Source organism: Triticum urartu, chromosome 5A (genome assembly GCF_056163025.1).
Source record: "Triticum urartu cultivar PI428250 chromosome 5A, HENAU_Tu73, whole genome shotgun sequence".
Lineage (NCBI taxonomy): Eukaryota > Viridiplantae > Streptophyta > Magnoliopsida > Poales > Poaceae > Triticum > Triticum urartu.
In genome coordinates, this window is record NC_141877.1 from 547,161,878 (window position 1) to 547,173,887 (window position 12,010).

General features: G+C 40.8%; 2 long non-coding RNA genes across 2 annotated transcripts; one reads left to right on the top strand and one right to left on the bottom strand.

The window, feature by feature from the left end:
* Positions 1-1,444: 1,444 nt before the first annotated feature.
* LOC125556633 (uncharacterized) lies at positions 1,445-3,589 on the bottom strand. The gene is made up of 3 exons (XR_007305157.2): positions 3,490-3,589; positions 1,953-2,012; positions 1,445-1,675 (listed from the first exon to the last, which is right to left on the bottom strand). It is a non-coding gene; the product is annotated as an uncharacterized LOC125556633 (long non-coding RNA).
* A 1,893-nt stretch (positions 3,590-5,482) lies between these two features.
* Positions 5,483-8,050, top strand: LOC125556634 (uncharacterized). Its single transcript, XR_007305158.2, has 3 exons — positions 5,483-5,865; positions 7,176-7,301; positions 7,750-8,050. It is a non-coding gene; the product is annotated as an uncharacterized LOC125556634 (long non-coding RNA).
* Positions 8,051-12,010: the final 3,960 nt, after the last annotated feature.

Below are 12,010 nucleotides of genomic sequence, written 5' to 3' on the forward strand. Positions count from 1 at the left end.
CAGTCGCCCACACACCAGTTTTCACTCACGCATAAGGGCTGGTGTGTGGGTATTTACCATCTCGCCCACACGCCTGTCTCCTCTCCCACACCTAAGCTGCCAGTTGCCATGTGTTTTGCAGTGTACATGGCAACTGCCATAGTGTGCTTGCAAGCAGATGGCAACTCTCTTTTTTTTACCCGAACATGTCAGTTGCCATATGTTTGCAGGGTACACGGCAACTGCCCCTAGTGTGCTTGTAAGCAGATGGCAACTCTCTCTTTTACCCGAACATGTTGTTTTGCCATGTCTCTTTGTAGCACTACACGACAACTGCCTAGTGTTAGTAGGTGGCAACTCCTAAGGTTTTCAAATCATGGCAACTGTAATAAATCAGACCATACATGGAAACTGCTTAGTGTTAGTATGTGGCAACCTCTAAAGTTTTCAAATCATAGCAACTATAGTAAACCAGACCATACATGGCAACATTTGTAGTTGTCCAAAATGGCATCTCGCACTTGACCTGAGATGGCAACTACAGTTGAGCAACCATGACAATTGTAGCTGTCCGACATGGCAACTGTAGCTCAGTGACATGGCAACTGCAGGTAAACAAACATTGAAGAGGGTTCGGATATGAAATTGATACCCTGTCGTTTAGTTATTTGGATATACCAATTCACCATCGCAGGCTTTCTACTAAGGAATGGAAGTGTATTGAAAATCGATTTGAAAAAAAACAAGCTACTGAAAAGGTAAACTTATGTCTTATGGAGGTCGGCTGGTACTTATAAACCCAGTACTCACGAGTATGTCGATGCCCATCTTTTTTTTGAAGTGCCTTTCGGGGTACAGAAAATGTTAGATTTTTAGCGATCACGATTTATTTGGGAAAGCAATGAAAAATAAAGAGAAAATACACACTTACTAAATGGGATATTATTTGTAGACCGAAGAAACAGGGGCTAGGCATTGAGAATTTAGAGGTAAAAGACACTTGCCTATTCAGTAAATGGTTATACAGTTTTTCTGTTAAGACCGAAGGCATGTGGGTACAGTTAGTGCCTAACAAGTACCTTCGGTCTAAAACCTTGGCCCAGGTTACCGTTAGACCCAATGATTCACCTTTATAGAAGGGGTTGATGAGAGTGAAAACGGCCTTCTTCCATAGGAACTAGATCGGGACCGCGCCTTGGCGCGAGGGTGCCGGTCCCAACGATATGGTCAAGCCGATAATGATCATATATAAGAAGCAAGATATTATCGAGTTCAACATCATCATGAAATTATAAACACTCAGTTAGTTCATTAGACCACAAAACCTAATAACTACAACATTAAGTTCAAAAATAAGAGCACGAACACGAGAGAGGAAGTACTAATAGCAGGAACATAATAAGAAAGCAAAAGCCAGGCATACTGACGGTAAAGGCGGTCAAACTACAAAACAACATCTATTAGGCATACTAATTAGTAGCTCTGTCCAACTGCCTTGTCGGTCAACTTTATAGGTACGCTTAGATGATCAACCGCGTGGCCTTGGTGTGAAAGCAACTGGCGCAAGCACATCATGCTCTTGTGCCTGAGACCATCTTTTTATTTGAATAATCTCAGCCCATGTGGGAAACTAAAGCATGATGGCATGAACTTCAAAAGATGTCGTGTACTCAAAGATGACTTGAATTCGATGGTTCTACAAAACAGATAAAAATAAAGATCATTACTCTATTGATAAGTAAGGAAAAGGGAACAAATAACAAACATCTACTTCGGATTAGCTAGTGTTAATAAACCATTAAAGATTACTGAGTGTACAAAAAATGATGTGCGGTCAGACTATCGATACTCTTTAGCCTATATAACCTAGGTGTACGTCATCCCTTTCTCTACAAAGTACAATTTAGCCGTCCTTTATTGTTATTGTTGAATCAAGAAACCAATGGAATGATAAATGGATACATTGAACTTACACGAAAGGCCACCAGATATCTCAAAGAAAAGATTGCTGATGTAAACATGTCTATGCCAACCTGTGGATATTTATTTGAGTAGATGTCACTAATTTCAAACGTTAATATCTGGTATAGAGGAAATTCATGTAGGTAGTAAAAATGTGGTGGCGGAACTGAATTATACAATAAATGCATATGCATATATGAAACACAATCTCTGTCTGTTGTCCAAATATATGAAATCTGCTTATAATCTTGATCCAGAGCAGCCAGTAGGTCTCTAAGCTGTTTTTTTAAAAGGAAGATAACCAAAAAAACTAATAATGATTGTAGCTACATCTTTAATCTGTGAAGTGATACACATAGCCAACGGCCCTTGAAGATCGCATGGCTAAGGAGCATGTCAATATCAGCTTTTATGCAAGTAGAAGCGGCACACTTCATTCACACTGCACTATGATAGCAGTATGTATACATTGTGTAGATACCATTACTGAAGTATAGTGATAAGAAAAGAAACATGATTACTGCACATTATTTATTCCTAATTTATTATATTTGAAGCCCCACAGAAAAAAAATAAGTTGTAAAGATCACCATGTATGTTGACATGTTCAATAAATCTTGAACTATAGTCAGTTCATAATTTAAAAGGATTATCTCAGGGGCTTGAACTAAGAAAAAAATGAAGAACCAAATATTAACTACATGGGCGGGTTCACAACATATATTCACCCTGTGCGTTCGGTTTATTTGGTTTACATGGTTCGATTTATACGGTTTTTCAGTTTGTACGGTATTAATACTTCGGTAAATATGGTATGAAATTAAAATACGGTTCGGTTTCGGTATATACCAAATTATTTCGGTATGGTTTCGGTATATACCATAAAAACCAAAGTTGACGCGAATTTGGAAATGACGTAATAATAATTAGCAAATTTATGACTCAAAACACATACTATTCTACACAAATAGTATATGACTATATATATAAGTATATATGCATGCATTGATTCATCTGTTGATGGTTATGGACGTGCTTAGCATTTTAAAAATAGAAAAATGACTATGTTACAAGAAAAAATTATGTGCTTAGTAGTGCATTTGACTCATGTACAAGAAAAATGACAACTTGTATGGTTGTTCATCTCAAGAAATATAAATTTATTTTACTTCGGTTTATTCGGTTAACCATTTGGTTTTCCGGTATATACAATAAAAACCAAGTTCAAATCAGTATGAAAAGTTCATACCATACCGAAACCAGAAACCATAAAAACCATAAAATTGGTTTGGTTCAGTTTATTTTCGGTATGGTTTTTTGGTTCGGTTTTTAAATGCACAGAGTGAACATATATATAGCAGCAACTCTTATAGATCCTTCCTAATACAGACAATAGAAATATTTTGGAGAGGGTATTGAAGATAAATTAAATTTATTTGGTTCCTAGCCATTTATGTGGGGTTACATGATGTATTCAACGGCCATGAGAATAGTGCAAGGAATTTAAGGATACAAAGCTATACATGGAATTGAAGGATAAAGAGTTACTTGTCTGCTGAGTGGGTTCAGAGCGACGAACGTGAATGGTGTGAAGGAGGTCACCAGTCACACTGCCAGATCACTGCAGTTCCGTTGCTCGACACCATAATCGACGGTGGAGTCCTCTACTGGTTTGATTCAAACTATCAATGGTATGCCTCATTCCCTGTATAAACATCTTGGGATAAATTCATCTACAGGGTCAAAACAGATGCTGGATTAACACGTATTCAGAACCTGGAACCAAGGAAATTTTTGCGCAACTGTGGAGTAAGCAAATCGAATGTATATCATAATGCGTTTTGTCGCTTGCATGATATCTGCAACTGAGTTGAATGTATATCATAATGCGCGGCATGCCATCTACAGTTAAATGTATATCATAATGCGTTTCAAGCCGACGCATCAAAAGAACAGTGCATTGAATGCCATCTACAACAAATAGTTAGAAATTAATCACCAGGAAAAGAATAATCAGGAGAGGACAAAGCAACCTCGAAAAGAAAAACTACCAACAGATATATGAAAGAGAGACAGAATACATGCAATTAGCATGATGCGGGTAGTGTATGGATATACGCCCCCTCTCCCTACACGAAATCATTCATTATTCGAGCGAAAGCACTATTCCAAGAAGAAGAAATCGACTATCTCGTTTTATGATTATACCAAAAGGATATGCACAGACGAAGGCAGCTGAACCCAAAACAAACAAAAAGGGCACCACACTGCAAAATATAAGACCATGATGGTACACAGATATCTCAAAAGGCCCCAGCAGAGGCATACCCTAAGGGTAAACGTTATTCTGTGTTTCAATAGTGCATTCTACAACTTTATCTTCAGTAAGTATTTTTAGCAATTCTCGTAATGCACATGAGACAGAACATCATATAGTTGTCCATGAGTAAACATGTGAACTGCTAGCTTTTTGGATAATAAAAAATCAGCAGGCCACAATTCAGAAGAGTGACCTGGGCGGACTATTGCAATTGCTATACCGGAATCGTACATCCAAGAAGAATAGTGGGCACCAAGATTATTGGAAGAACACGTCAGCAATGAAAAAGATACTAAAAGGATTTATAATATCACTTGGTCGCTGTAATCATAGTTCTGGTTACCTTGCTAACATTTAAAATAAAAAGTGTGTAGTAGATAACCCACTAATCATGCATAAGACATAAACTGCTCAATAAACAGAGGTAGGAAATACTTAGATTAACACCTGAATTGCTTCAGAGTCATAAGGGATGATACATTATGTATGTGCCTGATATCTGAATCTTAGAATAGCAGTTAGACTTCCTTTTATCTATTTGGAGTGCCAAAACAGTAGGAATTTGTTAATTGGAAATCATATGAAGTTACATCATGAAATTTATTATAAGCATTCTTCCTTGCAGAAGCGGGTGGCAAAACGTAATGGAATACCAATTTGAAACCCAGTAAGGTGCCAAAACAGTAGTAAATGAGTAAGAACAATAGCCCTCTGTTCTAGCCAAATTAGGGAGCTCACTGATGCATGGTGTTGCACTTCTACAACAGTACCCAGATTTGATAAGCTTGCAGAGTACACTTTCTGCAGAAAAAGTGAAGGGATCAATTTTATTATTATTTCTTCTACATATAATAAAGTAATACACAAAACTACATGAAAGTTAAACTGATGCAATAAAAAACTTTGAGCTCGGAACTTAAACCCTGGATCAACTAATCTAGCATGGTAGCTTATTCTTCTTAATGAAAGCACATATATTTAAGAACTGCTAGTGAATCACAACTCCAACTAATTTTGCAAACCAAACCATGAATGGGAGCAAGCATCACCTTTGTAGAGAGAGTGGCACAAGGGAGCTCTGCTTCTCATGACGAAGTGCAGAATTGAGGAACTGGTCCTTTGGTTCAGAACCCTCTCTTACTATTTACGTCAAAGCAAATAGAGAAAAGCTCTTTTACGGTGATTGGGGAGTTACGAATTGTAATTTCGTATAACTCCCCCATCGATTATTTTCCACCGTTGATTTTAACCTGTTAATTAAAAAATTGAGTTTAGTCAATAAAGGTATTATGGTCATGTGTATTTTTTCAGTACTCCGCTGGTCAAACCCCCCGCATCTGGGTAACCATCTCGCGAGAGGGAGGAGCCGGTGCGAGGACGTGGGAGACGGCGGCGCAGGCGTGAGGACCTTGGCCATGACGTCGACGCCAGGACCTGCAGGCGAAGACGCCGACGCAAGATCCAGGAGGCGAAGCCCCGGCTGGTCTTGGTCGTAGTGGCCGCTCCCCCACATACGTCCCCGCCGATGCCGCGTGAGGTTCTGGAGGGGACGCCGCCGCCGCGAGGTATTGGAGATCCCGGCTGTACTTGGTCGTAGAACAGAGGTATCTCTTCCTCCCATCCTTCCCTCCTCATGCCTTGTGCTGGCGGTGGAGACATGGAGCAACTGCACATTGCAGCACCTTGAAATAAAATTCAGTTAGCAGTTAGGGTTCAGATTGGTAGTGGATACGCCAGCAGTGCGTTCGCTAGATTGCGCAACTTCAGCAGTCACTAATCGCATGATTAGCGGCTGGCCAGCGTCCTCGATGCCTGCAATGATGATGCTGCTGCTGACTGTTAGCACGCTGCTGCTGCTACATTTTTTACATGCACGAATCATCAACACAAAACTCTAAGGAAAAAGGGATATGATATGATTTTTTTTCAGCAAAGAATCATTTGGTTTGTCACACAAACATACAAGTAGAAATTGCAGCCTTAAAGTTTCCAGAATCAACAATTAACTATGTAAGCTTATGGTCATACTCCTGTATCATACACGTACACAAGTTCAGGCCATACATGTATAAATTCTGTTAACTGTCAAGCCTTTATTCAGTAATGAAATCTTAGATTTTGGATTACTTGTAACAGCATGTTCAAACAACTGAAATCTTTTTGCAGCATACACATACAAGTTCAGGTCATACATGTAAACTATGGCTTGGAACAACTTAACTAGTGCTAATAACAGTTTCATAGTTCAGTTTCATGTGTTTGTTTTGAAGTTTTGAAGAGACACAGGTTCAGAGTTCACAAATTTCTTACAACATGTAGCATTCCCCAATGGCATTTGCTGCTTATAAACTACAGAGAATACTGGTAATAAATCCCACTAAGCATAGGTAGTGGAGAGGATCAAAATTCAGACATATGATAAACTACAGAGATTCTGCAATTTCTGAAGAGTAGTTAAATATTACTCCCTCTGTCCCATAATGTAAGGTGTTTTTTGACGCTAGTGTAGTGTCAGTGTGGTGTCAAAAAAGGTCTTACATTATGGGACGGAGGGAGTAGTTGCTATGATAATGTTTTCATAACTATGAAGAGTGTGTTATATGCTGCTTAGAGATTGTATAGCTGGAGTGGCCTAACAATTCTAGAAGACACTATGCACTAGTTTTGTGTGTCATAAATTCATAATCTGTAGTATCAGTCTTCTTAGTGCAAAAATGGAGACTACATTTCCATGGTACTCACATGCTATTACTATTCTTGCATTAAGATGTACTACACAAAACCAAGGCTAATTTGTTTGACTTCCAAGTCCTTACTTTGCCATGACAACTCTGCTTGGCCACAGTTCATGTTATTTGCCAAAGCAAGTTTAAAACTGAAGTGTTCTCATCGAAATCTTCTCCAATGCATGCAGGACTTTCGTGTAGGAGAAAGCGAGATGTTCATAGTCCACAGTTGTCGTCTGAGTTTGTATATTCCCTAGGTAGCAAAAATAACGTCAATTATTAAGGCAGCCACCGGTTCAAACAGTGAGCATCAGGTACTCTGTTTTCAGCACTCTATAGTTTAAACTCGCTGTGTTTAGTCTAGCAGATCCTTTTTTCTGTGGAATCAAGTCTACCAGATTTAGTATTGACCTTTTCTTCTATCTTTGTATACATGACGGTAGTCATCAAGGAAATTTTACACAATTGTACAACCGACAGAGCAAAGGATGCCATAATACTGATTTTATCATTTCCACCATGATTTTCTCTCTTAATCAACCATGCTTTCCTGCACATCACATAAAATTAAGTGTACTTAGGATTGATTTAGTGCAGTTGCAATAGTTCTGCACCTGGGATATCATGCGGTAGCCAGCTCTATTTTTCTTTATTTTCTATGCAATTGATGATTCAGTTTAGTTCATCGTTAGGGCACTATAATCAATGTTTAGTAATAAATTTTAGTGATTGTCCCATGTAAAGTTGATTTTCTGGCTGCAGGTTTATTGTCTGTCTTGGGTGTTCATTGTAGCAATAGTGTGAGTACTGGACAGCCTTCTGCCACCATCGTTTACCTCCGACTCGCCAGCCAGTCGCCATCGTCTACCTCGTGCCTCGCCGGACAGCGCAGTCGTCAAACTCTGTCTCACCGGGCAGGCACTGCCGTCTACCTCTGCTTTGTAGTTAATTGTGTGCTAGCAATTCCTCCGGAAAACTTGTTAGGTTATTCTAACTCTGCCATGTATCCATGATCTTGTTTTCTGAATATGTAATTTTTTTTAGTGATTTCATTTTCATTTTATTTATCATAGCACTCCCATGATTTATTTCATTTTCTAGTGTATATTTTTAAATTTTATTTTCCCTAATGGCCATGGTGTGAGAGAAGACTACTAGCGGGCTTGGGGATGTTCACTGCTTTGGGCGTTGCACTGAAGAAGTTTTGCCAAAAAGAAATAAAACTAGAAGCAAAATTCAAATTCATGAGCATTTTCGGTAAAAAAAATTGTTAAAAAATAAGTTTCCATAAAAACTCTCAAAAATTCACGATACCCTATATTCAATCTGGGAAAGTTTCTAGAAGTTTTGATGAATAGAAAAAAAAATAGAAGCAAAATTCAAATTCAGGACCATTTTGGCTCAATATTTACCCCAAAAACAAGATTTCAGAAAGAAAAAAAATCCACACTATTCTTAGCTCATTCAATCTGGGAAAGTTTCAAGAAGTTCTTCCAAACAGAAAAAAATAGAAGGAAAAAAAATAAAATTTTCAGGAAGAAAAAACTCAAAATTTGGCATGAAAAAATCTCAAAAAATCCACACTACCCTTATATTTAGTCTAGGAAGATTTCAAGAAGCTTTCTCGGACAGGAAAAAAACTAAAAGCAAAATTCAAGTTCAGGAGCATTTTTGGCTCAAAAATTGGGTAGAATATTTTTTCTGAGAAAAATATCCAAAAATAAAAGTTCCTAGAAAAATTCCACGAGTACCAATTTTGGAGATGTTAGTTAAACTTCACTATAGAACTTGGCTTTGTAACAATCAGTTTGATGCAAATAGAACCAATACTGTAGATCAGGTTTGGGTGCATGTTAACTCTACATGGTAGCTCTATGCTGGTTATGGGTCTGAATGGGTCGTAGCGGTACTTGTAGACCAAGATGACCCGTAGTGGTAGTTATGGGTTGGAATGACCTGTGGTGGTAGTTGTCTGTCGGGACTATGATTCAAGGTAGTTGAGTGTCCGGATGACCTGTTATGGTACTTGTGGATCCACACGTCCCAAAGTTGTAGTTGTGGGTCCGTATGACCCCTAATGATAGTTCTATGTTGGTAGTATCTGTAAGGGTAGTTGAGAGACCGTACGACTCATAGTTCTAGTACTGGTGCTGACAACCCATAGTGCTAGTCGTGGATTCGGATTACTCATATTAGTAGTTGTGCGTTTGAACGACCCATAGTGCTAGTAGTAGAATTGACAAAGTATGGATCATTGTGCTAGTCGTGGTCTGGATGACCCGTAGCGGTATTTGTTAGTTCGGATGACCCATACTGCTAGTCGTGGTCCGGACAACCCATCGTGGTGCTTGTGGACCCGGATAACCGATAGTGCTAAGTTCTGGGTTCGGATGGCCCGTAGTGCTAGTTGGGGATCAGATGACTCATAGTGTTAGTTGTGAGTCCAGATGGCCAATGGTGCTAGTTGTGGGTTTTGACGACCCATGGTATTATTAGTGTGATCACCGCAAGTACCGGTTTTACACGTCCGGGCCCATTACTACCGATCTTAGTCGTCCAGACCCACAAGTATCGATCTTAGTCGTCTGGACCCACAAGTGTCGGTCCAGCTCACTACAATCGATCTTACTTGTCTGGACTTAAGTACCGGTCTTACTCGTTCGGGCTCATTTCTATCGATCCTAGTCATTGAGACCCACAAGTATCGATCTTAGTCATTCGGACCCACAAGTATCGATTCCAGTCATCCGGACCCACAATACCGGTTTTACTCATTTCGGCTCACTACTATGGATCTTACTCGTTCGGGCACACTACTTTTGATCTTAATCATCTAAAACCACAAGTATTGGTCTTAGTCGGCGGGTCCACAAGTATCGGTCTTACTCATTTGGGCTTACTACTATCGATCCTACTCGTTCGGGCTCACTACTTCAATCTCAGTCATTCAAGATGAGAAGTACCGATCTTAGTTATTTAGGTCCACAAGTATCGATCTTAATTGTCCGTACCCACAAGTACCAATCTTAGTCGGCCCAACTCGCAAGTACCAATCTTAGTGGTTTTCATCCACAAGCATCGATCTTACTCATTTAGGCTCATTACTATCGATCTTAATCATCCGGAACCACAAGTACCAATCTTTGTTGTCCGTGCCAAGTACCATTCTTACTCATACAGGTCCACAAATACTGATCTTGGTCATCCAAGCCCACTACTATCAATCTTAGTCGTATTGACCCACAAGTACCGATCTCGGTTGTCCAGAACCTTAAGTATCGGTCTTGCTCGTACTGACCCGCAAGTGCCGATCTCAGTTGTCCAGAACCATAAGTATCGGTCTGGCTCGTTCCGACCCTCATTGAAAAAATTATACTTTCTATTTTTATGAAAATATTTCACGCGTTTACACCAAAAATACCTTTTCCCCTTCACTAAAAAAAATATAATCCCGTCACTATTTCCAAATTTTCAGCCCTTGGCAGCCGGGCACCTACATCAATCACCAAAAAGAAACTCCAGCCCCCACGATCTTATCCCCCACGTAGCGATCACTCCACCCCGCACATTCTCGTGCTCCTATCCCCTCCCCCATTATCGCCCCACCAAATCGGAGCTCCTCCGATCCATCCGTCCCAGTCTGGTTGAACGCAGCCCCCTTCTCATCTGCGGGATCCCGGCCGCCGCCTCACCCACGACCCTCTCCTCCACTGCCAAGTCTGCGCGGACGCCGCCTCCCTCCTCACTGACGGGATCGGAGCCGCCGGCCACCGCCCACCTCGCCTGAAGGATCCGATGCCACTGCTCTTCTACGCCGATCCATCACCGGCCACCGGTGGTGCATCACCTGCTTCCCCTGACTGAAGAATCCTTGCGGCGTTTCGAAGAAGCTGTGGGTGGAAATTTCGGAACCGCTGCGCCGACGATGGTGTGATGCCGGCGATGGGTCCGCTGGCAATTCGATATGCGAGTATGTCGCTGCCAACTCTGGAGGTGTGTTCACAGGATGATTCATACCATGCTTGAAAATGCACAATCTTGCCTTCTAAATCTGGATCAAAGAGGAAATGTGGCTACTGCGGGGGTGGAAGGTCACGATCATGTCATCAGTTAGATCAAAGGCAATATTAAGCACAACCCTGTCATCTACAAAAATTACTCAGCACACTCTCACAATCCCTGCTGAAACTTTTTGAAATCTTTAGGTTGTGATAACTTTTTAGGAGTCGGTAGTACTAGCGTTTCAGAGACTAACAGGAGAAGCAAATTAATAATTATGCGTGCCACCGGAATTAGCAGTGCTAGTGTATGTAGAAGTAAAACTAAGTTGTAACTTGATTCTGTGTTAGTTGAAAGCATAGAAATAGCGAATCTCTAGAACATTGTTTGAAAAGGCTAGTAATTGATGGCTTGTGAACGGGAGGAGATTACCACACACAGCCTCAAATGATGTTTCTATTTACTACAGGATTCATTCATGTTATGTGTGCGTTTTCATTCAATTATTGTCTCTCCCATGTTAAAGGTCCTTGGTCACTTCTGCAGGTGTGACCATGAGTTCTGCTACTCCTGCCACGTGAGTACAACAACTGCGAACAAGCATGCTAGTGCGTCTTCTGGGACGAAGACAGTGCCGAGCTCTCGACAGCACAGTCCTGCCAAGCCTTCGAGATCTGGGTATGGGACACCTTCGACTGCATGCCCCACCGACGGCTACTCAGAGAAGGAGCGGGTGCAGGTGTCACTCATCCAGCGGTTCCTCGCAGGGGGGTTTAGCCTGAGCGGCGAACATCAAAACCTGACCCAGCAGTCGTTGCCGTCATGCTGCGCGGTGGACTCGTACATCGTTGACACCATGAAGGATCTCCATCAGCTGCAACGACGACTACATACAGTGAATGATGAGGATGTTAAAGAATATCGAGTCATAGATATAGCATTAGAAAGGAGATACGAATGGCGCATATACTGATGATTTTCAGATCGGAATAACGTGTTCTCCCCATGACATAACCCTGTCGAA